The following is a 27634-nucleotide window of genomic DNA, read 5'->3' as shown; positions in this document are numbered from 1 at the left end:
TGGTCATAAAAATAGGAAATTGAATTTTTTTTTAATAATAATGATAAATTAAAATTAAAATAATAATATATGTAGATGAGTCTTCCCCATTCAAAACATATATGAAATCTTTTATATCAAGTTTTTCATGTAGAAGAAGAATAATAGGCTTAAATTCACTTTTCGTCCCCCTTGTTTGGGTGTTTTAGATAATTGGACCCCTATTACAAAATCAACGATTTTGGTTCTTTAATTTTGATGGTCTTTGGATTTTTGCGATCCCCCTCCATTTTTGCATATGTGACAATGATGATTAGAATAAAAAAAATATTTTTAATTACCTGTCATTGACTAAGATATTTTAATATTTAATAATGTTCTTAATTAATTTAATATTTTTAATAATTTTTTAGAGAATTCATAATTTAAATTGATATTTAATTAATTAATATTTTAGAAAAGTATCCAATGCCTAAAACTCATTTCATTGCAAGATATGGTTAACTTACAAAGCCCCACTTCCATTGCCAGCAACTTATGCAATACACTATATTTGATAAAGCTTTATAAACCCTTCCGCAATATAAGAAGAAAACAATGTGGGACTTTGCAAATACATGAGTAGTAGTAGAAAGCTTGGTTGGATGATAAATATGGCATAGAAAGGTTGTTATGCTTCACTAACTGAGGGCATAGTATAATAAGGCATTTCAGCCATTAATATATTACGCTGAACATTGAGTACTAATGCATTGTAACTTCTAGCATGTTCCTCGTTAAAATCTAGTAAAACAACTTTCTTGATGCATGGTGGAATACTTTGTAAATCTATCTTTCTAGAACTAATAAGGCATTTCTGAAGTAAATTCAACAGGCGAGATCGACCTTCTTCCATCTCTGCCTCAAACAGCTTAAGCACGCCGGTTGTAGATGTGTAAGTTGGATGTCATGAGTCTTAGGTGTTGGAGTTCCAATTAGTATCCATCGATTTGAAGTAACCAGTGAAATAGCCATTTGTAACTTATTTGTTAAGCTCCAGCTTGAGTCAAGACTATGTCCCTCGTCTAAAATTATCGTAAACCAATGCATTTGCATTAAAGCACTCATCTTACGTGGCCCCCACTCTGTACTCAAACGACTAAATATAGTGATGACAACATCATAATCCCAGGCAAGAGAGTGTGCAGATAGTTTTTGATGATCTTTCCAAACATAAACCTGCAATTAACCAGGACTAACATGCTTCACGAGGTTTAGTGATTTGTTTTTGTAACACCCCATACTGCTTTCAGGATTATCGACTAACCCCACAAACTAACACGGGCCTTTTCAGCATGTTTCTGTCCCCACTCACATGCTTTCTGGGAAACTTCCCAGAAGGTCACCCATCCCAATACTACTCCAAGTCAAGCACGCTTAACTATGGAGTTCTTATTGGTTAGGCTACCGAAAACAAGATGCATCTTCTTTTCGATAGCCTAACCAATAAGAACTCCATAATTAAGCGTGCTTGACTTGGAGTAGTATTGGGATGGGTGACCTTCTGGGAAGTTTCCCGAAAAGCGTGCGAGTGAGGACAAAAACATACTAAAAAGGCCCGTGTTGGTTTGTGGGATTAATCGATAATTCTGAAAGCAGTATGAGGTGTTACAGTTTTCACCTACAGAACATGATTAACAGGGTTTAGTGATTTCCTAACAAGGATTTAACAACATGGCACTTTTCGAGGAGTAATCATGGTTCTCATTATTTTGGCACACATCCCTCTTACCTCCGCAAAAATCTTTGATGGCAGGAACTTCCTGATGACTATATCATCGGATATAGTATTTACATGAAAACTAAAGCCATCGTCAGTTGAAAGAGCTACATATAAAGGTGATAAAACAAGGTGATACAAAGGACATAAAGCTTCAACCAGTCATTTCCAGTAGCATTTGCAAAGTCTCGCATCATTTTCTTCTTGTATTATGGAAGAATTTATAAAGTTTGATCAAGTATAGTGTATTACATAAGTGGGTTGGAATGGAAGTGGGCAAGCATACCTTGCAATGAAATGAGCTTTAGGCCTTGGATACTTTTCTAAAAATACTAAATTAGTTTAAAATATTATTAAATATTAAAATATCATACTCATCAATAACAAATAATTAAAAATAATTTTTTTATTCTAATCAGCAGTGTCACGTATGCAAAACTTGAGGGGACCATAAAAATTCAAAGACCATCAAAATTAAGGGATTAAAATCGTTGGTTTTGTAATACGGTGACCAATTATTTAAAACACTCAAACAAGTATGACCAAAAGTATATTTAAGCCACAATAATAATTGATTGCATGCCATCTATTACTATAAAGTTTAATATATGCGTAACAACGCATATGAAATAATTCTCCATTCAAAACAAATCTATAAGGTGATATCCTATCGAATAAATGATCAATCAATCATCATTGGTGCTACAATTATCAACCGTTAATGTTAACAATTTCCTATCAATATTCCAATCCATCAAACAAGGTACCAAAAAATCACAAAAGACTTCGGTAGTGTGTGGTGCTGGCACATAAATAAATTGTAATGAACATCACATACGATAACCACATTTTAATAATAGCATAAACTTTGTCAAAAAAATAGCATAACTGGAGTAAATATAAATTATAATACCTACCTGATGATTCGATTATGTAAAATTCAATTTTCATCGATGTAATGAGTTATAACGGTCATATATCCTTTGTTCTGATTGCTAGAAGTCCACATGTCAGTTGTTATAGCTATGCGACTTTTGTTCTTTGCAAGTAACTTCATTTGCTTTGTCTTCTCACTTTCAAATGACTTCATTATATCATTCTTTATGGTATTGCAAGAAGCTATCTTGAACATAGGTTGAAGAGAATGTATAACATTTCTAAAGCCAATATGGTTAACCATCATGATGGGATACTCATGCAATGCATGCAAATGTATTTGCAAGTTGATTCCTAGAAACATCTTGATTAAAAGTGTAATTTCCAGACAAAAACAATTCTCGTCTAGGTTCCAATGCTTGTTGTCGCACCTCGAAAAATGGGGATACGACTTTAAGCGAAGACGCGATCGCACGCTCACAATGATGGACTGAACAGAGTCGCCACCAAACATTATTTATTCCTAAAAAGGAAAGGGGAAATATCGATAAAACCTAAGACAAATCGACAATGATTATGGTCGTTGCAACCAATATCAGGGTTCGGGAAGTCGGTTACGCAAGGGGAAGGTATTAGCACCCCTCACGTCCGTTGTATTCAACGGGAACCGTTTAGTTAGTTTCGTTTTGAATGTTAGCTTATGTTAGTCTTCTCAAGTTATGATGAGGGAGAGAAAGAATAGAAGAGAGGAGAATATTTTTGGATTTTTGACGAAAGACTAAACCTAAGTTTTTTATTAGTGGGCCTGACAAGATTTACAAATCCTGCTCCTACGTATCTCAAAAGAGAAATCAAGGCTTACGTAGTTCTGGGTAGAAAAAATATTTGTTTGTTGGTCGATTTTAGAGAAATCTATATTGTATTAATCGACGAAAACATTATTTTACCCAAAACAGATGAGGAGCAGACGTATACCACATATCGAATGGATTTACAAATCGACATTCGGAAAAACGTCACTTATCTCGACTCAATAATTGTGGCCGAAACATTGTTTTGCATCACCTTAAGACAAATATATCTTTCATTTATGAAAAAGGTTTTCTGATTAGTCGCACGACGGCGAGAAAGAGTTTGATTGGTTGAATTTATTTTGAGTAATGGCGAGAACTTGGATGAGCGAGATATCCATCTCGAATCCTAGCCTCAGGAGTGCACGGTATACACCATGTTCCATTTCCATTTTTATTGAAAGAGTGTTTAATAAAGATTAAGTGTTTTGAATTTGATTGAGAAAGGGGTTTGAAGAAACCGCATTGACAATTTTAGACGATGGCGAGAGCTAAGATAGGCAAGGCATCCGCCTTGAATCTTAATCTCAGGAGTGCACGGTATACACCATGTTCCATTTCCATCTTTATTGAAAAAGTGTTAAGGTAGGAATTAAGTATTTTTTTTTAATTTGAAAGACGAATGTTTAAGAACGAGACATAAGCCTCGAGATCAATAATTCAGGGTTCCACCGGAATGCTAGATTCCAATGGTCCTTTTTCATTCAAATTATTTAAGAAAATTATTTAATGAACGACGAACACTTGATGAAAATCAAATGTTCAAAGGGTTACGCCAGAATGCTTGATCCCAACGGCCTTTATTTTTGAATTTATTTAGAAAAAGGTTTGGATATTGTATTTGATTTTAAGAAATATATCTCAATATGTGATCAAGGATGGATTCACATAAATGATTTGAGACAATTTGACTTGGTTACGGAAATTATTTGAAGTCGAAATTGAAATGGTTTAATGGAAAATGAAAACTCAATAAGAACGAGACATGTGCTTTTGGACTCAATTGTTCAAGGGTTACACTGGAATGCTAGATTCCAACGGTCCTTTTCTTTCGAGTTTGTTTAAGAAAAGACTTTTGTAAGTTATAGTAAGAAATTATAAAAGATATAAATAGAACAACAAGTATAAAAAATAACACAAATAGAAAAAAGACAATTGAATATTACACTTGGTTTAAGAGAGGTCAATTGGTACCTGGTCAAGGTTTAATTCAAATAAATTGAGACAAGATTTAAATTGAAATTGGAATGGTTTAAAATGAATTGAATTTAGACATGATTTAAATTGAAATTGAAATGGTTCTAAAATGAATTGAATTTAGACATGATTTAAATTGAAATTGAAATGGTTTTAAAATGAATTGAATTTAGACATGATTTAAATTGAAATTGAAATGGTTTTAAAATGAATTGAATTTTAGACATGATTTAAATTGAAATTGAAATGGTTTTAAAATGAATTGAATTTTAAAATAAATTAAAATTGAAAAAATAATTTAATTTATGATCAAAATGAAACAATGACCTTAATTACTCATCTTGGCGATTAATAATTAGTTATATGAATTAAATAACCTAATTGAATTTTTTTAATAAATTGGAATGGTTTAAAAGGTTGGATTTTTCAGTAAAGTCACCATTAGGCATATCAATCAACATGTTAATCTAACAGTCCTATTCAATAAATCTAACAATCCCAATTAACATTTGCATCATCTAATTAACCAACATTCACTAACCAATGCTTGGTACAACAACTTAACATAGGATTAACATGATAGAAGTACAAATTAACGACATCACCACAAATCAACACCAAGTCAACTTACTAAACCAAGACCTGCAGCAAGGAACTGGTTGCAGAACTGATGCAACCTATGAACCTGCAACAAACATGTTCTAAACTCAAACCAAACTTGTAAGGTCCAACTTGCATCAATCCAAACCTTTAAAACCTATCTCAAGCACATTAGCACACTGCAGTCATTAAACCAAACAAGTGAACCAACACCATATGAACCAGATCATGGCAGCAGTATGCTATTTACAAATCAAACTCATTATATTGCTATGCATCCAATAACCAGATCTTAACAAGAATGCATGATTGAATCGAACAAACAAGTCGAAAGTATTGGCAGCAGCAATAAACAAGTCAAAAGTATTAAAACGTGTGAAACACCAACCTAGGTTTCTCGTGTTTGTTGTTAGAGTAACGGCGGATTTGACTCGTCGTCGGGGAGCGAGCGTTTGAAGGATGTCTTCGGGAGAGTTCTGTATTGGCGGAGATAAAGAACGTATGTGCGTGAAGTTAGCTTTGGGGATATCGGCGACGAATGGTTCGCTGGATGGCCTTGGATGGTCGAAACAGGTGATGAGCTTTCCATTTAATCCACAACCCCGAGCCAAAATCGCCGAAGTGATTTGACCTGTAAAAAAGAAATAAATCTTAAAAACCAGTGTCATTCATTCACAGCTGTCATACGGTGAACTGACTTGGGGTATTTTGCTTTTTATCGCAATGTCGCGGATAGCAAGAGTCGCCACCGACTTTTCTTTTATCCAATAAAGAAAGGTGGAAAAGAACAGGAAAGACCTCAATAGATTTTGGGTTCGGGAGGTACATTATACAAAGGGAAGGTATTAGCACCCTTTGTATCCATGGTTATCCATGGGCTCTTAATTGCTGGATCACTTATATTATTGTTCTTGTCTGAAAAAGTGCTTGTGAACGGCTTAGAAAAGGTTTTGAAAAGAGAGTTTAACTTTGTAATGATTCTCGTATGAATGTATACAAAGTGGTTATCTCGTTTAGTTTTGAAAGTTGTTTGAAAAAAATATAACTCGGTAATGATTCTAGTATGAATGTATACCCAGTGGTGATTTTCCAAAAGAGGTTTTGAAAGGTGTGAGGTGTTGAAAATATTTTAGGTTATGATCCAGTAATTGAGAGTTATACCTTCCTAAGGTCGTTATGAACGTTTCCTATCCTTATAAGGGTAAAACTGTCCTTACTATTGAGAAGTAAGTAATTTTACCCTTTGGATGTTTAAGGGTCATCGTAGGGTCATCGATAGGTCATTGAAGGCAACAGTTGTAAGGATACCTTAGCATTCGAAGGGACGATCATCATTTAACCGTAGGCTACACCGAAGGGTCATCGAGGGACAAAATCGTATTTTCGAAGGCAACATCCGAGGGACTATGATTTATTTTATGATGATTTAATCGAAGGGCCATTGCTAAGTGTATCCCCACATTCGCGGGACATGACCGTGGTACCGTAATATCGTAAGGCAAAAGAGAGGTCCAAGATCACATATTTAAAGGCCATGTTTTAAAGTTAATTAGGTAATTAGGGTGAATCTCCACATTAAAATCAATACATTAAAAATAATACATTAAAAATAATACATTAAAATTAATACATTAAAATTAATTAAGCAATTTAGGGCAGCTCTTCTCAAGGGTATCCCACAAATAAAGTGGAAGACCTAAACAACAATCTTTTCCTGGGGTGTGTGAACCTTTGCAACATTCAGCAAACGGGTTAGAATACCAAATCAGGGTGCAATCGAGGATTACACCGCAAAAGAAATCACAACAGTAATATGATCAAATAAACAATGCCTGGCTATGATAAAACATGAATGAAAAATCAGAATAGAAAAGTCGGCTACTGTCAGGTTCGCGCCTGCCTCGCCTAGCGAAGGCTTAGCGAATACTCGCTGCATGCTCGCTTAGCGACGTGCTAGCGAGCGACTGCGGATTCTGGTTTTGATATCAGTACAATTTCAACCAATTTTATGCCTTATGGCTTTCATTACAGCAATTATATGGTTAATCATTTAAGGTATTCAAGTGCACGCTACAATTCACATGACAAACTTAAGATATTTTCATAAATTTAATCATAATGCCATATGCAAATTAAGAACATAAGGTAGTAATAGCAATGCCAACCTGTTTGTAATCGAATTGTAACCTTGAATTGGCCGACCGAATCGAATTGAGCGGAAGTGACCTTGCTGCCGCCGGCTTTTCCTTCAGGGTTTCTCGGAATTCTTAGGGTTAGCCTCCAGGGTTTTCCGTCTGTGAGCGCGAGGGTTTGCTTGCTAGGGTTCTACTTTCCTCCTTTTTCGTTCTCCCCTTTCATTACTGAAGTGCTGGTATTTATAATGCTCTTTTTTGTGACCTAATGGGCTCAGAATGAAGCCCAAAATTTTCTGTTGTCTGTCAGCTTCGCTAGGCGAGCTGGTAGCGAACGCGTAGCGAACGTTCGCTAGGCGAGTGTGTAGCGAACAGGCCAGTTTGGGCCATTTTCTGTATTGGGCCATTCGTGAGCTGAGCCTTTGTTCCTTTAAGATCAGTGTCATAAAAATGAGTCGGAGTGCCCTGAAAAATGTCTTGAAATATTAACGGGCAAATTTTGGGGTATGACAGCTGCCCCTGTTCAATATTCTTGAACCGAGAGAATCAGAATGGTATGTACGCCATTCGTGGTCTGGAGGTGGAAGATTATTGAACACTTAGAACGCCCCAAAAATTTGCACTTGTCAATTAGTTAGTCTTGATGGAGATGGGCTTAAAGATGCCATCTAGGAAGTTTGATGATGAGAGCTTCAGAGTGCGTCGTACGTTAGAAGATATCTGAAGTCATGGGTGTCACTGGGTCATACGCCAGACCGTATAGTGAGTCATTCATTAGGCCGTCGACTTCACTGGGGAGTTAGAATGGGTCATATGCCGCTGGGGATAACAGATCAGAATGGATCATACGCTAGATCGTATCTGAGTTGCAGAATGGGCCGTCTGTTAGGCTGTATCTGACGAAAAGTAGTCGTACGCTAGACTACACCTCGGGATGTACCGTACGCTAGGTAGTATCTGAGGAATGAAGATCCGAATGGGTCGTATGCTAGACCGTATCGGACTTGTTGGAGGAGTCGTATGCTGTGCCGAATCAGGATGAGATAAGAATCCGAATGAGTCATACACTGCTGGGGATAAAGGATCAGAATGGATCGTACGCTAGATCGTATCTGAGTTGCGGAACGAGCCGTCCGTTAGGCTGTATCGTTACTGGGGGTGAAGGATCAGAATGGATCGTATGCTAGATCGTATCTGAGTTGTAGACTGAGCCGTTCGTTAGGCTGTACCTGATAATGAAGGGGGTAGTCATACGCCAGACTACACTTCAGAATGTACCGTACGCTAGGTAGCATCTGAGGAGATGAAGGTCTAACTGGGTCGTACATTAAACTGTATCTGAGCAGAATCTGAGGACTTGAAGGTCTAACTTGGTCGTACATTAGACTGTATTTGAGTGGTTGAAGATCAGAATGGATCGTACGCTAGATCGTATCTGAGTTGTTGAAGGTCAGACTGGATCGTACGCTAGATCGTATCTGAGTTGAAGGAGCCATATGTTGAGCTGAATCAGAATGAACCGTACGCTAGGCTATATCTGTTAGTATTTGTATATGTTGTATTTGCAATGAATGTCTGGGATGTACTTATAGATGCCACCGTTAGGAAGATGTCAGAATGAATGTTGACACGGAGTATATCTGAAAGATGTATCTGAAGAAGAGAGTAGTCGTACGCTAGACTGCACCTCGGAATATACCGTACGCTAGGCAGTATCTGAGGGATATAGTTAAATCTTGAATGTAATAGATAAAGATGCCCGTCTGAATGGACCTTTGTTTTGATTGTGTCAGGAGGATAATTGACCTGAAAAATAAAGTTAGCTTCATGCTATGTCATGATGCATGAGATGTTTTATGCCTGCGAACATAACTACGAACGATGTATGCATGCGTATGCTGTGAAATGATGTAATGAATGAATTATGCATCTGAAAAGTTCTTCCAGAGGACTCTACTGGGGAAAACAAATCTCAATCTTCTGGTTGGGAGATACTGGTATCGATGACCCTTTCTTAGCCGGGGATGCTTGATTTCTGTCTGATGGTAGAAATGTTCAACAGAAGCCTGGCCGGGGGTGGAAGAGATGACCCATTTGTCTAGTAATGCCACTCTCTTCTGGGAACGACTGGCTTTGCTGGGGAATAGGATTAGCAACGGATTCCTTGGAAAGCATGATTAGACCTTCTCCTCGATCCTGAAGCCTCGTAGTAATCGCTATTTCTATTTTAGGCACGCATTTTTGGTAAACATCGATCATATCCAAATGCATATATTAATTCGAATTAAATCAATGGACGTTTATGCAAACAAAACAGAGAAAGTAAAGCAAAAGCATTTTTTTTTTTGAAACTAAAATTATATTGATTTCGAAAGAGGGCCTATAAACAGGCAATTTGTGTACAAGGAGACAAAAAATCCTAGTAAGAGGAAATTGTCAAGAAAACAAATAGAAAGCTATGCCGAAAACGTCCTATTGACTTTAATTCCACTACTGCCATTATGTCTCCAAGCCTCTCATCTCCTGCTGTCGGATAGAAGTGATTAGCTTGTTCAGTCCTTTGAACTTGGATGAAGCTGTCTGAGAACGAGACATAGTCATACGCTTTGATCCTTAATTTTTGCCTGGACCGCCTTTTCAGGTTTTCAGTCCACCAGGATACCCCTTTTTGCCCAAGCCGCCTTTTCAGGTTTTCGACTTGCCGGGTGTACATTTTTTTTTATGTTTATCCCTAAATTTTGCCCGAACCCTTTTGGTTCGCCGGGATGCCCTTACTTTTGCCTAGATACGTCGACCTAGCGGGTCTCTTTTATGCGTAGTATCTTTTGACTATGTCTGCGTTCACGGGATGCGGGAAGTCTTCGCCATCCATCGTAGTAAGTATCATGGCTCCACCAGAGAATACTTTCTTAACCACAAATGGCCCTTCGTATGTGGGAGTCCACTTGCCTCTGGGATCACCTTGTGGTAGAATGATACGCTTGACCACCAAGTCGCCGATTTGATACACCTGTCTCTTGACTCTTTTGTTAAATGCCTGGGTCATGCGCTTCTGATATATCTGTCCATGACACACAGCCGCAAGTCTCTTCTCATCGATCAAGTTTATCTGGTCGAGTCGAGTCTGAATCCATTCATCTTCATCTAAGCCCGCCTCTTTCATGATTCGTAGAGAGGGAATCTGAACTTCCACTGGTAAAACGGCTTCCATTCCGTAGACCAAAGAGAAAGGAGTTGCTCCTGTCGAAGTGCGTACTGAAGTGCGATAACCGTGAAGAGCAAACGGTAATATCTCATGCCAGTCTTTGTACGTCACCGTCATCTTTTGTATGATCTTCTTGATATTCTTATTAGCAGCTTCTACAGCGCCATTCATCTTTGGTCGGTACGGAGAAGAGTTATGGTGTTTTACGTTGAACTGCGTGCAGAGTTCAGTAATCATCTTGTTGTTCAAATTAGTACCATTGTCAGTGATAATTCTTTCAGGGATGCCATACCGACAAATGAGATTATTCCTGATGAATCGTGCCACCACATTCTTGGTGACAGAAGCAAATGAGGCGGCCTCTACCCACTTAGTAAAGTAATCAATAGCGACAAGGATGAAGCGATGTCCATTAGAAGCAGTAGGTTTAATCTCCCCAATCATATCAATGCCCCACATTGCAAAGGGCCAAGGTGCGGTCAACACGTTCAATGGAGCAGGAGGTGCATGTACTTTATCCGCATATATCTGGCACTTGTGACAGGTTCTGGAGTGATGATGGCAATCAGCTTCCATGGTAGACCAATAATACCCTGATCTCAGAATCTTCTTGGCCATCGTATGTCCACTAGAATGAGTCCCAAAAATACCGTCGTGCATATCTCCCACAATCTTTTCTGCTTCCTTTTTATCCACACAGCGAAGCAAAGTCGAATCGTGGTTACGTTTGTATAATATTCCATTACTCAGAAAGAACTTAGCGGAGAACTTCCTCAGGATTTTTTTGTCATTGATGGATGCCCCTTCAGGGTATTCCTGAGCTTCTAAATATCTTTTTACTTCGTGGAACCAAGGTTTTTCCCGTACTCCCTCAGTGTTAAGTTCATAACAGTATGCCGGTTCATCTAGTCGCTCAATGGTGATCCTGGGAGCTTCATTGTCCCATCTGACTCTGAACATAGATGACATGGTAGCTAATGCGTCTGCCAACTGATTCTCTTCTCGTGGGATATGCTCGAATGTAATCTCTTCAAAGTATGGGATTAATGTCATCACCCGTTCTCGGTAAGGGATGAGATTCAGATGCTTAGTGTCCCATTCTCCTTTGATCTGACTGATTACTAATGTTGAGTCTCCGTACACACTCAAAAACTTGACCCGCCGGTCTATAGCAGCCTTGAGTCCCAAAATACATGCTTCATACTCAGCCATATTATTGGTACAATGAAAACATAGTCTAGCAGTGAAAGGTGTATGGTAACCCTCGGGAGAAATGATTACCACACCAACACCATTGCCCAATGCATTAGAAGACCCATCGAAAACCATAGTCCATCGGAATCCTAGTTCGGGTCCTTCATCCGGTTCAGGTTTTTCATAATCAGTAACAAGCATGACATCCTCATCTGGGAACTCAAAATTCATAGATTGGTAATCATCCACTGCTTGATGAGCCAAATGATCGGCTAGCACGCTTCCTTTGATTGCTTTCTGGGTAGTATACTGGATGTCGTACTCTGTTAGAATCATCTGCCATCTTGCTATTCTTCCGGAGAGAGCGGGTTTCTCAAATATGTATTTGATAGGATCCATTTTAGAAATCAATAAAGTGGTATGATTCAACATGTATTGTCTTAGTCGGCGAGCAGCCCATGCCAAAGCACAGCAAGTTCTCTCGAGCAGTGAGTATCTTGTTTCACAGTCGGTAAACTTTTTGCTAAGGTAGTATATGGCATGCTCTTTTCGACCAGACTCGTCATGTTGCCCCAACACACACCCCATTGAATTTTCTAACACGGTCAAGTACATGATTAAAGGTCTTCCTTCAACTGGTGGCATCAGAATGGGAGGTTTTTGAAGATACTCCTTGATTTTGTCGAAAGCTTCTTGACATTCATCATTCCATATCATCTCTTGATTTTTCCTCAGTAATTTGAAGATGGGTTTGCAAGTAGCGGTCAAATGGGAGATAAATCGAGCAATGTAGTTCAACCGTCCCAAGAAACCTCTGACTTCTTTATCCGTACGGGGAACTGGCATTTCTTGAATAGCCTTCACCTTAGCCGGGTCAACCTCAATCCCTTTACCACTGACAATAAATCCCAGGAGTTTACCGGATCTTACTCCAAAGGTGCATTTGTTCGGGTTCAATCTTAGCTTGTATTTCTTCAACCTCTCGAACAATTTGTACAAATGATCGAGATGTTCCTCCTCAGTATGAGATCTGGCTATCATGTCATCCACATATACTTCTATTTCATGATGGATCATATCATGGAACAAAACCACCATAGCACGCTGGTATGTTGCCCCTGCATTCTTTAAACCAAATGGCATTACTTTATAACAGAACGTGCCCCATTGCGTCACAAACGTAGTTTTCTCCATGTCCTCAGGCGCCATCTTAATCTGGTTGTAACCTGAGAATCCATCCATGAATGAGAACACCTTGTGTTGAGCGGTGTTATCTACCAGAACATCAATGTGCGGGAGTGGAAAGTCATCCTTGGGACTCGCTTTATTCAGGTCTCGGTAATCTACACACATTCGCACCTTACCATCCTTCTTTGGCACTGGTACCACATTAGCAACCCATTGAGGATAAGAAGTAACAGCCAGAAAACCTGCATCAAATTGTTTCATCACCTCGGCTTTGATTTTCTCAGACATTTCAGGACGCATGCGACGAACCTTTTGCTTAACAGGACGACATTCTTCCCTCGTTGGCAGTCGATGCACTACTATATCGGTATCCAGTCCTGGCATGTCTTCATAAGACCAAGCAAAAATCTCTACATAGTCATGCAACATCTGAATCAACCTTCTCTTGACACTGTTTTCCAAGCCTGCTCCTATTTTGACTTCTCTCTTGTCCACTTCAGTACCCAGGTTTACAATTTCGATTGACTCTTCATGCGGCTGTATAGTCTTTTCTTCTTGCAATACCAGTCTGGCAAGTTCTCCAGGTACTTCACAATCTTCCTCACTTCCATCTTCGGCTTGGTAGATCGGATTTTCAAAGTCATAATGGACAGTAGCGGAACTATTATCAACAGGATCCAGAGTGGGTATGGATCTGCAATTCGTTACGTGAGTGTGTGTAAGAAAACATAGCTCGTTTGGAAGATGACGGAAAAGATAAAGAGCGCAATATTTGAATGCAAAAAGTCCATTGATTTATTGAATATGAATATGCTTATGAAGATGACAAAACCCTTAACAAATTAGCTATTGTGTCCCGGGCATAGACACAACGCTTGGAGAAGTTCAATTGTAAAAAAACAAAAATTTGCAACACTAAAATAGACAATAACAATTACTCCTGACTAAAGGAAATCGGGATAGTGTCTTCAACCTTCCAATTATTGAGTCCGTCACCAATTGTTGGGAAAATCCAGCTATCCAGATCGCAATCGCTATCAATATCTTCTACAGCATTGATTTGACTCTTGTCAGAGCTGAACCCCAGGCCAAATTTGTCAGACTTGTAGGGTACGTTGATCAGTTGACCCCAACCAGTACGACCACCATCTTCAACCACAGCTTGAGCGTCCTTCAGGGAGATCATAGCAGGAGGAGTCCGAATAACCTTGGGCACACCGGAAGTTGGCTTAAGGACAGGATTGGTCGGAGGAACTACTTCAAATGACTGACAAGGAGTCTCAATGAATTCACCATCCATCTCGACGTATCTGAAGGTATGCACACTACTGACAATGTACTCTTCTTCTCCACACACGGTGACAATTTTGCCCTTTGTGGGATACCTCAACTTTTGATGGAGAGACGAGGCTACAACGCCTGCCCCATGAATCCAAGGGCGTCCCAGCAAGCAGGAATAGGCAGGACGCATGTTCATTACATGAAAGGTAGTATTGAAGACTTGAGGTCCTATCTTGATAGGGAGGACTACTTCGCCATGGACAACACTCTTCGCACCATCGTAAGCACGTACCACAATGTCACTAGGTTTCAGTTCAATGCTTTTACAATCCAGCTTATCCAGCACAGCTGTCGGCAGCACATTCAAGGAAGAGCCATTATCGATCAACACATGAGACAAAGTGATTCCCCTACACTCAATGGAGATATGCAGGGCTTTATTGTGATTCTTTCCCGCTGGTGTCAGGTCAGCATCGGAAAAGCCTAGGCCATTGTCAACAGCCAAGTGAGCAACATAATGTTCGAACTGATCGACAGATGTCTCCTGAGGTACATGAGCGGTCTTCAAGAATTTTATCAATGCATTGGCATGAGATTCAGAAGATAACAGCAAGGATAACATCGAGATCTTAGACGGGGTATGCCCCAACTGTTCTACCACATCGAAATCACTCTTGCAAATGATTTTCAGCACTTCTTCCATTTCTTGTTTGGCAACATCTTCGGGAGTAACTTCGACCGGTGTCTCTGACTGAGAAGGATTGACTGGTTCCTTTCCTCGAGTTTCAAGGACAGGAGGTGAGATTTCTGGAGAGAAGATCCTTCCGCTTCGAGTAATTTTACTAGTCCCAACAATGCCACTAGTATTAGCAGCATTATCCACTTGCTTCACGCCATGGATGTAAACATCACCGCCATAATTCCACGGAATAGCTTTGCTTGAGGAATACGGGATCGGGCCAGGTGCAGTGATGATTAGGGGAGCAATCCTGGGCTCAGCAGTAATCTTCACAGGCGCCCTAGTAGCGGTAATCTTCACTGGAACTTTGGACCTAGCAATCACAGATATTTCTTCAATAGGGTTTTCCGCCTTAGGAATCCTTTCGAAGAGAACTGTACGATCGTCCATCAGCCGTTGAATACCATTCTTCAATTTCAAACAGTCCTCGGGCCGGAGTATGCAGAGATTGCAATCTTCAGCACAACCTGGAAATAAACCAGCTTGCAATAAATTCCTCTTTATGATCGGGAGAGGAGATGTTAAGTCCGCCACATTGGAAATGTGAGAATCGTCATCCATAGCATTAACAGTCTTGTCATGGTTAGGCATAGGAGCAGTGATGACATTAGGAGTCTCCGGAGGCTCAAACTCAATTTCTCCAGCTTCGATCATATCCTGAATCTTATTCTTCAATGACCAGCAATCGTTTGTATCATGCTCGGGGCTATCGGAGTGATATGCACACCTGGCATTGGGATTATAACGAGAAGAGGTAGTGTTGGGATTTGTAGGAGGATCTCTAAGGGTGATCAAATTTGCCTTTAGCATTCCCTGCAGTGCCTGTGCCAAGGTCATATTGATCCTGGTGAACTGCCTTCTTGGCCTGTCTTGTTTGGGCTGGAAGTTTTGAGGTGGTGGTGCTGCAATCGTAACTGCTCCAATGTCGTGGTCACGGTTTTTCTTGTTACGACCCTTTTGACCGTACACAGCATTTGATTCGTTCCTCCCCTGATAGGACCTTTTGGTGCTTGCAGAGGTAGCCGCCTGTATCTTTCCACTTCGGATGCCGCTTTCAACACGTTCACCTGTTAATATAAGTTCAGTGAAACCTGATGAAGAACTTCCCAGTAGATGGCTGTAGAATGGGCCGGTCAGTGTGCCCATGAACATGTCCACCAATTCTCTGTCAGTCATAGGGGGTTTGACGCTGCCAGCCAAATCTCTCCACTTTTGAGCATATTCTTTAAAGCTTTCTTTAGATCCCATAGTCATATTCTGCAACTGTAGCCGGGTAGGCGCTAGTTCAGAGTTATACTGGTACTGTTTATAGAAAGCTGTTGCTAAATCAGTCCAGGTGCGGATGTCAGAGCTCTCGAGCTGATAATACCATTCCAACTGTGTGCCAGACAGGCTCTCTTGGAAGAAATGGATCCATAGCTTCCTGTCAGTGGTATGCGACTGAATCTTTCTCACATAAGCTCTCAGATGCATCTGAGGACAAGACGCACCATCGTACTTAGTGAAAGTGGGGATTTTGAATTTGCGAGGAATGGTCACATCGGAGACCAGACCCAAACTTTCGAAATCCAGACCGGGCGCCTTCTGACCCTCCATAGCTAGCATACGTTCTTCCAGCAACTTGTACTTATCATCTCTTGGAGAGTACTGTTCATTTTCATAATCTTCATCGTCATCCTCAGGGTTGGAGAAATCAACATTCTCTTCCTCTGAATCATTCTCCGCCCCCTCTTCTGGACCATTCGGGATTCCAAACTTGACTCCTGCGGCCTGTCCTTTACGCCTTCTTCCTGGGTTAATGAAACTCACAGCTTTCTTGTCTTTCTTCTTTTCGAGCAAAAGAGCCTTCAGTTCCTCCTGCCCCTTGGATAAGCTTAGCATCATCTCCTTGAATTGAGCATTCTGAGTCTGGAGGTCTTTGACAGTTTGTTCGAGATCCATTTTTCTGTTTAGAAGGAAGACCGTGAGAACATTGAACTTGTAGAATACCTGTTATGCAGTGTTATGTTATGTTATGCAATGCATGAAATGTTTTCAAGGACTTTTGGAATTTAACTTTGCGTAAATCACCAACAAGAGAGAAATGTTTATTGCTAATTTCTTTGACCAATGTTCATTACAAAAGGAATAATAATAAAAATACAATGAAAGCTCAAGTCTCCCAGGGGCGGCTTCTTTTTGGGCGAAGATACGCATTGAGTCTTCGTTCCTCATTAAGCTGACTGGTAAGTTCTAACACTTTCTTCCTTTCTGCGACGAACTGAGTCTCGAAAGTATCCCTTTCTTCTCTCAACTGGATCCAGGATCTCTTTAGTTCCTCAATATTGGTAGGCATATCTGGATAAGGAATGATCTGAGGAGCACCTCCTTCAGCTTCAGGTTCGACAATCTGAGGTCCGATTGCAAGATATGGCATGACAAGTTCACGAGCTCTGGCGCGTACCCATCTGAGATAAGGTTCCATAGGAATAGAATTTTTCTGTCCTAACGTACCTCTCTTCACCATGCCCCAAGCTCGTACAAATCTTTGACGGAGGCCTTGGGAATTGTTGTCATAGTCGAACACAATGCCTTCGATGATCATTTCATGTGGACCATCTCTTCGAGCACAACCAAACTGTCGCAGAGCTAAAGCAGGATTATAAGTAATACCTCCTCTTATTCCTAGGAGTGGTACATTAGGGAACTCACCACAATGGTCAATGATGGTAACATTTTCCTTGAACTGAGGACACCAACAGATGTCTGGGTGGGAGAGCGACATTATCCTTTGAGACCATTTCAAATTCTGCTCGTTCTTCAAGACTGATTGAGGAAGGTGCGAAATAAACCACCTAGACAACAAAGGTATGCAGCACATGAGAGTCCCTTGCTTCTTCATGGTACGAGTGTGGAGGGAATGCAAAATGTCTCCCAGCAAGGTAGGTACAGGGTTATGAGTGAGAAATATCTTAATAGCATTCATGTCTATGAATTGGTCTGGATTAGGGAATAACACCAAGCCATAGATTAGCAATGCCAGGATGTCTTCGAAAGCACGGACATTCATAACTTTTAAGAATTCTCGGGCCTTATTTGTCAGGAATTTGGCAAGTAAACCCTTAACCCCACTCCTTGTTACCCAATTAGCTTCAATGTCGGACTTCGTCATGTGTAAAGCTGCGGCAACTTCTTCAGACTTCGGAACCTTTTCTAAACCACTGAAAGGTATTTGATCAAGGATAGGTATCCCAAGTAGTCTGGAGAATTCTTCCAGTGTAGGTACCAACTGATAATCTGGGAATGTGAAGCAATGATGTTTAGGGTCGAAGAACTGGAATAAAACTCTCATCATATCTTCTTTGAACCCAGTGGTAACTAAATTGAGAAGAGAACCATGTCTCTTGATGAACTGCGCATGATCGGAAAGTTCTGACACTAAGTTCTTGAGTTGAGGAGAGATTGCTACAAGATTAATCCAGATGGTCTTCTTGGGAGCCATAGCCTTACAAAACAGAGCAAAGTTAAATCCCTAAGTCCTTGAAATGATGTTATGATGTTATGATGTTATGATGTTATGATGTTATGTAAGTAGCAAACATAAACCAGTCACACAATCATTCCTAGGTTTTAAGGCTTGCATGAGTTCCATAGGTAAGTACCCTCCCCACTGAAGTTTGGTTGGTTCAACCTGTCCTAGAATAGTAACCGGGTTCTAGAAGGATCTCCAATCATTGACCTTCCTTTAAGTCCACTTCAGTGCAACACCAAGTGGTTGACCGAAGCTTCCCTAAAGTCCAATCTCAAAGAGTGTAGTATCGAGTCTCAACCAACCCCAGTCGGAACCGAAGTCAGTTATCTCACTACTTTCTAATGGCTAGGATGAGTCAATTAGGGTTCTAAAGGTCTGGTTAATGCTTTAATGACACCACGCGGAAGCCAAATTTTTCCTCAAATGAACATGAGGAACATCAGGACATCCAAAGTGTCACATTAACCGTAGCCATCATTTTAACCATTCCAGTATACGCCGGATAGTCGCGATGATCTATTGCTACTTACCTAAGGTACACTAGATCCGGGTGTAGGATCTTTCACTCAAAAATACCCAAGCAATCCGTTAAAAGTAAATCAGACAATTTGGAATAAGTGATCTTGTTTTTAAGGTAACCTCTCTTTTTAAAGTATCCCCAGCAGAGTCGCCAGTTCTGTCATACGGTGAACTGACTTGGGGTATTTTGCTTTTTATCGCAATGTCGCGGATAGCAAGAGTCGCCACCGACTTTTCTTTTATCCAATAAGGAAAGGTGGAAAAGAACAGGAAAGACCTCAATAGATTTTGGGTTCGGGAGGTACATTATACAAAGGGAAGGTATTAGCACCCTTTGTATCCATGGTTACCCATGGGCTCTTAATTGCTGGATCACTTATATTATTGTTCTTGTCTGAAAAAGTGCTTGTGAACGGCTTAGAAAAGGTTTTGAAAAGAGAGTTTAACTTTGTAATGATTCTCGTATGAATGTATACAAAGTGGTTATCTCGTTTAGTTTTGAAAGTTGTTTGAAAAAAATATAACTCGGTAATGATTCTAGTATGAATGTATACCCAGTGGTGATTTTCCAAAAGAGGTTTTGAAAGGTGTGAGGTGTTGAAAATATTTTAGGTTATGATCCAGTAATTGAGAGTTATACCTTCCTAAGGTCGTTATGAACGTTTCCTATCCTTATGAGGGTAAAACTGTCCTTACTATTGAGAAGTAAGTAATTTTACCCTTTGGATGTTTAAGGGTCATCGTAGGGTCATCGATAGGTCATTGAAGGCAACAGTTGTAAGGATACCTTAGCATTCGAAGGGACGATCATCATTTAACCGTAGGCTACACCGAAGGGTCATCGAGGGACAAAATCGTATTTTCGAAGGCAACATCCGAGGGACTATGATTTATTTTATGATGATTTAATCGAAGGGCCATTGCTAAGTGTATCCCCACATTCGCGGGACATGACCGTGGTACCGTAATATCGTAAGGCAAAAGAGAGGTCCAAGATCACATATTTAAAGGCCATGTTTTAAAGTTAATTAGGTAATTAGGGTGAATCTCCACATTAAAATCAATACATTAAAAATAATACATTAAAAATAATACATTAAAATTAATACATTAAAATTAATTAAGCAATTTAGGGCAGCTCTTCTCAAGGGTATCCCACAAATAAAGTGGAAGACCTAAACAACAATCTTTTCCTGGGGTGTGTGAACCTTTGCAACATTCAGCAAACGGGTTAGAATACCAAATCAGGGTGCAATCGAGGATTACACCGCAAAAGAAATCACAACAGTAATATGATCAAATAAACAATGCCTGGCTATGATAAAACATGAATGAAAAATCAGAATAGAAAAGTCGGCTACTGTCAGGTTCGCGCCTGCCTCGCCTAGCGAAGGCTTAGCGAATACTCGCTGCATGCTCGCTTAGCGACGTGCTAGCGAGCGACTGCGGATTCTGGTTTTGATATCAGTACAATTTCAACCAATTTTATGCCTTATGGCTTTCATTACAGCAATTATATGGTTAATCATTTAAGGTATTCAAGTGCACGCTACAATTCACATGACAAACTTAAGATATTTTCATAAATTTAATCATAATGCCATATGCAAATTAAGAACATAAGGTAGTAATAGCAATGCCAACCTGTTTGTAATCGAATTGTAACCTTGAATTGGCCGACCGAATCGAATTGAGCGGAAGTGACCTTGCTGCCGCCGGCTTTTCCTTCAGGGTTTCTCGGAATTCTTAGGGTTAGCCTCCAGGGTTTTCCGTCTGTGAGCGCGAGGGTTTGCTTGCTAGGGTTCTACTTTCCTCCTTTTTCGTTCTCCCCTTTCATTACTGAAGTGCTGGTATTTATAATGCTCTTTTTTGTGACCTAATGGGCTCAGAATGAAGCCCAAAATTTTCTGTTGTCTGTCAGCTTCGCTAGGCGAGCTGGTAGCGAACGCGTAGCGAACGTTCGCTAGGCGAGCGTGTAGCGAACGCGTAGCGAACAGGCCAGTTTGGGCCATTTTCTGGATTGGGCCATTCGTGAGCTGGGCCTTTGTTCCTTTAAGATCAGTGTCATAAAAATGAGTCGGAGTGCCCTGAAAAATGTCTTGAAATATTAACGGGCAAATTTTGGGGTATGACAACAGCAAATAGCCTGATTTCCCACTAAGGTTGGCAACGGAGGTGTATGTGTGGCGGCGTCGAAAAATTATAGGAGATGGAGCAGTGGTCGGTTGAAAGTTGTGGTGGTCATTTGTTGAAGGAAGGGCGACGATTGGGATTTGTGCGGTGGTTGTTGTGTGGTGGTGTGGAGACGGAGGGTTGTTTGAAGGTTGTGAGAAAGAAGAACTGTGTCGTGGATGTGAGTTCTGTTACGGCTGTGAATGGTGGCGAATGGTGGTGATTGAAGTGTGGTTGAAGAGCAGAAACCCGTTTTTGGTGGGTAGCGAATAGATAGATGGTGATGGTGTTGAAGGTGGAGGTGCGACAACCGAGGGTTTTAAGGGTGGATGAAGGGTTTCAGTGAAGACGGTTTTAAGGGTTTTGAAGGGTGTGGCGGCGGATACAGTGAGAAGAGAAGAGGAGCAGTTTCTTTCTTTCTTAACTTTCTCAGAGAAATGAGAGAGAAGAGAGATGGGTTTAGGCGACGTTGGTTTTTACTGTGTAATGGTCCTTTTTCTATTTCTTGCAACATCCTTTAATATATATAGTGTTTTATTAGGGTTACTAAGTTTCAAAAATGCCAATAGTACCCTTAATGTTTATTTTAGAGACAAATTCAATTAAAACTATTTAAAACAAAATAAAATTAAACACTTAAAAATAATTAAAATAAAATTAAAATAAAAATACAATTCTATTTATTTTTTCTAAATGCTTTGACAAAAACACAAAAATAAAAGAGGCAAAAATGAATAAAAATCGAGCGTAAAAATGCTCAAAATAAATAAATTGAATGTACCAAAATGATCAGCGTGAAATAAACTTCTCGGAAACATATAGGTTTTGATCAAATTTTGAAATGGAAAACGCCCGGTTAAAATGCTCAGACGGACCAAAACGTGACCGAAAAATTAGCCGAAAAATAATTCGAGCATACCAGATTAAACTACGCGAAACGTAGATTAATAAAATTGATGTCTAGAAACTTTGATTTTAAAATTTTCCGTTCACTGATTTGACGCACATCCGTTGATTAATTCAACCGATTTGTCTGTAGATCCGAAAAATTATTTCGACTGATATTTTAGGCACTATGTGGTATGGAATGCATGGTATGCTATGTAGACATGCAATAGCTATGATGAATGCATTGAATCAACGATTCAGGGTCAAAATTGGGGTGTGACAGTTGCCCCTATTTAAGTATCTTCAACTAGAGAATATGAAGCACGACACTCTTCATATGATCATAGTGGGAGATAGTTAAATACTAAGAAAACCCGAATTTTGATCCTGAATCCCTATGACATGATATGATATGATATGCGCTGATGCAAGATTCTCTTTTTTGTAATTTTTATCTGCTAGGGATATGGTGAACCCTTAACAAGAGATGCTACTAGACAGACGAATCTGTGGGGAATGCCGATGGTCCACAGGGAGACAGACAAATGGCAAAAACCAACTCGCTGGGGAAAACAATCCTGTTGGAGAATCAGACACACACTGGGGAGTAATCGAAGTGAAAGTTGATAAACAATACTTAAAGTACAAGAGATTTCGGTAGTAAGTTCACATATGTCTTACTAAACCCGAATATGAAAAATTTCTACAACAGGTTCATACATGACCTGACAACACCGAAATAATCATAGAGAAAGATTCTTCAAAACAGGTTCATACATGACCTGGTAATACTGGAATAAAGCTCAACAACAGGTTCATATATGACCTGACAACGTTGGGGAATATCAAGAACCTGGTAATACTGGAATAAAGCTCAACAACAGGTTCATATATGACCTGATAACACTGAAACAATCATAGAGAAAGATTCTTCAAAACAGGTTCATACATGACCTGGTAATACTGGAATAAAGCTCAACAACAGGTTCATATATGACCTGACAATGCTGGGGAATATCAAGAACCTGGTAATACTGGAATAAAGCTCAACAACAGGTTCATATATGACCTGATAACACTGAAACAATCACAGAGAAAGATTCTTCGAAACAGGTTCATACATGACCTGGTAATACTGGAATAAAGCTCAACAATAGGTTCATATATGACCTGACAATGCTGGGGAATATCAAGAACCTGGTAATACTGGAATAAAGCTCAACAACAGGTTCATATATGACCTGAAAATGCTGGAACAATCATAGAGAAAGATTCTTCAAAATAGGTTCATACATGACCTGGTAATACTGGAATAAAGCTCAACAACAAGTTCATATATGACCTGACAATGCTGGGGAATATCAAGAACCTGGTAATACTGGAATAAAGCTCAACAACAGGTTCATATATGGCCTGACAATGATGGGGAATATCAAGAACCTGGTAATACTAGAATAAAGCTCAACAACAGGTTCATATATGACCTGATAACACTGAAACAATCATAGAGAAAGACTCTTCAAAACAGGTTCATACATGACTTGACACTTTATAATGCATCTGATAGTTCTGGAGATTTCTCATAAGAAATTCATCCGATCAAAGATTTTGGAGATTCCTAATAGGGAATTTATGCAAAACAAAGATAAGCAGGAGTCTTCTTATAAGTAGATCATCCGTGCAAAAGGCTATGATGATTCTTTATAAAGAAATCAAACAAAACCAACATCATTGGAGTTTTCTAACACGAAAAACCTCCAAGCTTCTGGGAATTCCTCAAGATGATGAGTCATACATGACTTTCACGGAACCATCAGGAAAGACAGGGTAATTAAACTCTTTGTACGTGCCAACAACAATTGGACTTTTCACCATAAGTAATGGATTACAACCAACTTTTAACGGATTTTGCCAACAACAATTGGACTTTGACTGTAAGCAATGGATTACAACCAACTTTTAACAGATTTTGCCAACAACAATTGGACTTTGACCGAAAGCAATGGATTACAACCAGCTTTTAACAGATTGGTGCCAATAACAAAATTGGACTTGAAAATGACTGCGAAAAACGGATGTTGGTTTAAGGGCACCAAATACAGACTGGAATTAGAGGTTGTCATACGGTGAACTGACTTTGGGAGTTTTTGCTTTGGAAAGCAAATGTCGCGGATAGCAAGAGTCGCCACCGACTTTTCTTTTATCCAATAAGGAAAGGTGGAAAAGAACAGGAAAGACCTTGATTAGATTTTTGGGTTCGGGAGGTACATTATACAAAGGGAAGGTGTTAGCACCCTTTGTATCCATGGTTATCCATGGGCTCTTAATTGCTTAATCACTTATGTTTTTCTTGTTTGAAAAAGTGTTTAAGAACTGTTTAGAAAATGTTTGAAAAGAGAGTTTAACTTTGTAATGATTCTTGTACGAATGCATACAAAGTGTTTATCTCGTTTAATTTTGAAAGCTGTTTAGAAAAATATAACTTGGCAATGATTCTAGTGCGAATGTATACCAAGTGGTGATTTTCTAATAGATGTTTTGCAAAGTGTGAGGTGTGAAAGGTATTTTAAGTTGTGAGTAAGCATTTAAGAGTTATACCTACCCAAGGTCTTTATGGGCATTTCCTATCCTTATGAGGGTAAAACTGTCCTTACTATTGAGAAGTAAGTAGTCTTATCCTTTGGATGTAAAGGGACATCGTCGGGTCATCGATTGGTCATTGAAGGCAACATTTGTAAGGATACCTTAGCATTCGAAGGGACGATCATCATTTAACCGTAGGCTACAACGACGGGCCATCGAGGGACAAAATCATATATTCGAAGGCAACATCCGAGGGACTATGATTTATCTTATAGGGACGTGATGATTTAATCGAAGGGTCTTTGCTAAGTGTATCCCCCCGTTCGCGGGACATGACCGTAATACCGTAAGTCAACAAAGAGAGGACCAAGATCACATGTATTCAAAGGCAACATTTGTAATCAGTTAGATAATTAGAATAGAACTCCACAAGGGTATCCCACAAATAAAGTGGAATACCTAGCAAGCTACCTTCTTCGGGAGTAAGTGAACCCTCACAAAAAGTCAACAAACGGGTTAGAATACCAAATGGGGTGCGATCAATAGTTGCACCGAACAAAGGAATCGCAGCAGTAATAATGTCAGGAAATAATACATAGCTATGATAGAACATGTCAGATAAGCACAGAACAGAACAGAAAAAAATCAGCGACTGTCATGTTCGCTACTGCCTCGCCTAGCGAAGGCTTGGCGAACACTCGCTACATGTTCGCTTAGCGATGTGCTAGCGAACGACTGCGGGTTTTGAGTTTAATAACAGTACGATTACAGCAAGCTCCAAACCCTATGGCATCCATTACAGAAATTACATGTTTAAACATTCAAGACATCCATGCAGACTTAAATCCACATGCAAAACCTAAGATACATTTATAAATTCAATCATAATGCCACATGTAAATTGGGAGCATAAAGCGGTAGTGGTAGTGCAAACCTGTTTGCAATTGAATTGCAACGTTGAATTGGCAGATCACTCTTAGGGTTGGTGTCGGATTGAGTTGGGCTGAGGTAACCTTTGTGCAAATAAGTTTCCTTCAGGGTTTCCTTTAGGGTTGTTCTGAATTCTCTTGGTTAGCCTCTAGAGTTTTTCCGGTTGCCTCTGTTAGGGTTTGCTTGTTCCCTCTCTCTCCACCGTCTGTTCCTTTTTCTGAATGAGGTCTTGGTATTTATAATAGTTTTTGTGACCTGATGGGCTCAGAATGAAGCCCAAAATTTCTGGTATTTGCAAGCTTCGCTAGGCGAGTGGTGCAGCGAAGAGTTCGCTAGGCGAAGGATTTTCTCGCCTAGCGAGCATGCCAGTTTGAGTCATTTTCTGGATTTGGCCACCTGTGAGCTGGGTCTTTGTTCCTTTAAGATCAATGTCTTGAACAATTTGGAGTGCCTTGAAGAATGTCTTGAAAGATTAACGGGCAAATTTTGGGGTATGATAGAGGTCAAAGGGTATAGGATCAACAACAAGACCTGGGTCAATGCAAAATAAGCCCGAAGTACATTTCGGCTATGTATGATTTAAATTTTTTATGCATGATATATGAATGATCGTGATATGAAAATGCTGACACCTGAGTGGACAGGGAGTTTGTAAAGACTATTTATGGAGATCATGATTCCTCAACACCGAGAACTCAACCAAATATTTTATGATAGATGTTATCAAAGGAGAACTCTATCAAGCTTGACACCACAACTTAGCCAATGGGATCCTTTTGGAGGATTAATGAATCATGCTAGCATAGTTTTTGGGCACTCGTCTCAAAACCAATAGTTGTTGACATATGGCAGAATTTGTTTGATCAATTTGAAAGCATGAAGGGGGTCTGCCCCTTTGTGGCTCATCTTGCCCCAGTTTGTTGGGTCTTTGAAAATGTTCACCTTGAAAGTGAGTTTGAAACAGCTTGACATGAGACGATCTCAAGATGGCTTGCCCCAAGTGTTCGAGACTTGCAGTGGCCTGACCCTAATTCACAAAAACCTGGAATGGTAGACTTCTGATTGACTGTCTTTGGATAGTTGGACTCAATGAGCTTCTGGGGTGGCTTGCCCCGGTCTGAGTCTTGAAGCAAATCACTTTTTGCTAAGTGAACCTTGGGTGATTGGATCGGATTGAATGACACTCAAAGTGATTTTCCCATGACTGGACTTTTTTCACTCCATCAAATTCCTCAACTGTGTATTATTGGAATTTCTTCGATGCTAAGTGTCGAATCGCAAATAAGATTGTTCATTCAAAAACGGTAATTTTAATGCAATGTTTATGCAAAAATTTGAATTCAAAGTTTATTGATATGAATGGGTGAAATACAGTGAACGAGTCATTGAGAAGAACACAATGGTGATCAAGTCATTCACAGTATGCAAGTTGGGCGATCAAATGATTAACAAAGATCGTTTGGAGTCAGGTTAACACAACCTTATTGTAGTATGCTTTCAAAATAGACTCTGCCTCAATTATGTCTTTTAAGGGTTGTAACGTGGTCTGGTTCACGGTTTTTTTTGAAACAAAAGGATATAAGGCTCAAAATTTTGTTTTACCCACCCCTTCTTCTTGATGATCTCCAGTTCCTATGTTCAGTTAGTTCAATACATGCATTCGACTTCGAAGGTGCGAAAGTGACAATGAGGATTCAAGGTGAGATTTTCTTGAAATGGCAGTCACCTTATTTTGTTTTTGTTGAGGATTTAATGACCTCTTTTGATTGATTTCCTTTATCCCTGATTTTGCCTGGACCGCTTCTTTGAAGTTTTTGGTTCATCGGGATGCCCTGACTTTTGCCTAAGTCATTTTGTGGTGTTTGACTTAGCGGACTTTTTTCTATTTTTTTTACGTGTTGATTGCCAGGTTATTGGTGGATGAGGATAAACCAACACTAATTTTAGCTTTTCTCAACTTCTTCGACACTTCAACATGTACGCGAAGGATAACATGCGATTGAACCTCATTGGAGGGTGTACATATGGAT

At 39.7% G+C, this 27634-nt stretch overlaps 1 long non-coding RNA gene across 2 annotated transcripts in view; it reads right to left on the bottom strand.

The window, feature by feature from the left end:
* Positions 1 to 5128: 5128 nt before the first annotated feature.
* LOC127132672 (uncharacterized) overlaps positions 5129 to 27634 on the bottom strand; it is a 39912-nt gene continuing 17406 nt past the window's right edge. For both annotated transcript variants that reach the window (XR_007806792.1, XR_007806791.1), the window contains exon 3: positions 5129 to 5419. This is a non-coding gene — a long non-coding RNA (uncharacterized LOC127132672). The remainder of the gene's footprint in view (positions 5420 to 27634) is intronic.

This window comes from Lathyrus oleraceus, chromosome 3 (assembly GCF_024323335.1).
Source record: "Lathyrus oleraceus cultivar Zhongwan6 chromosome 3, CAAS_Psat_ZW6_1.0, whole genome shotgun sequence".
Lineage (NCBI taxonomy): Eukaryota > Viridiplantae > Streptophyta > Magnoliopsida > Fabales > Fabaceae > Lathyrus > Lathyrus oleraceus.
The sequence above is the reverse complement of the archived record's forward strand: the minus strand, read 5'-3'. Positions and strand labels throughout refer to the sequence as shown.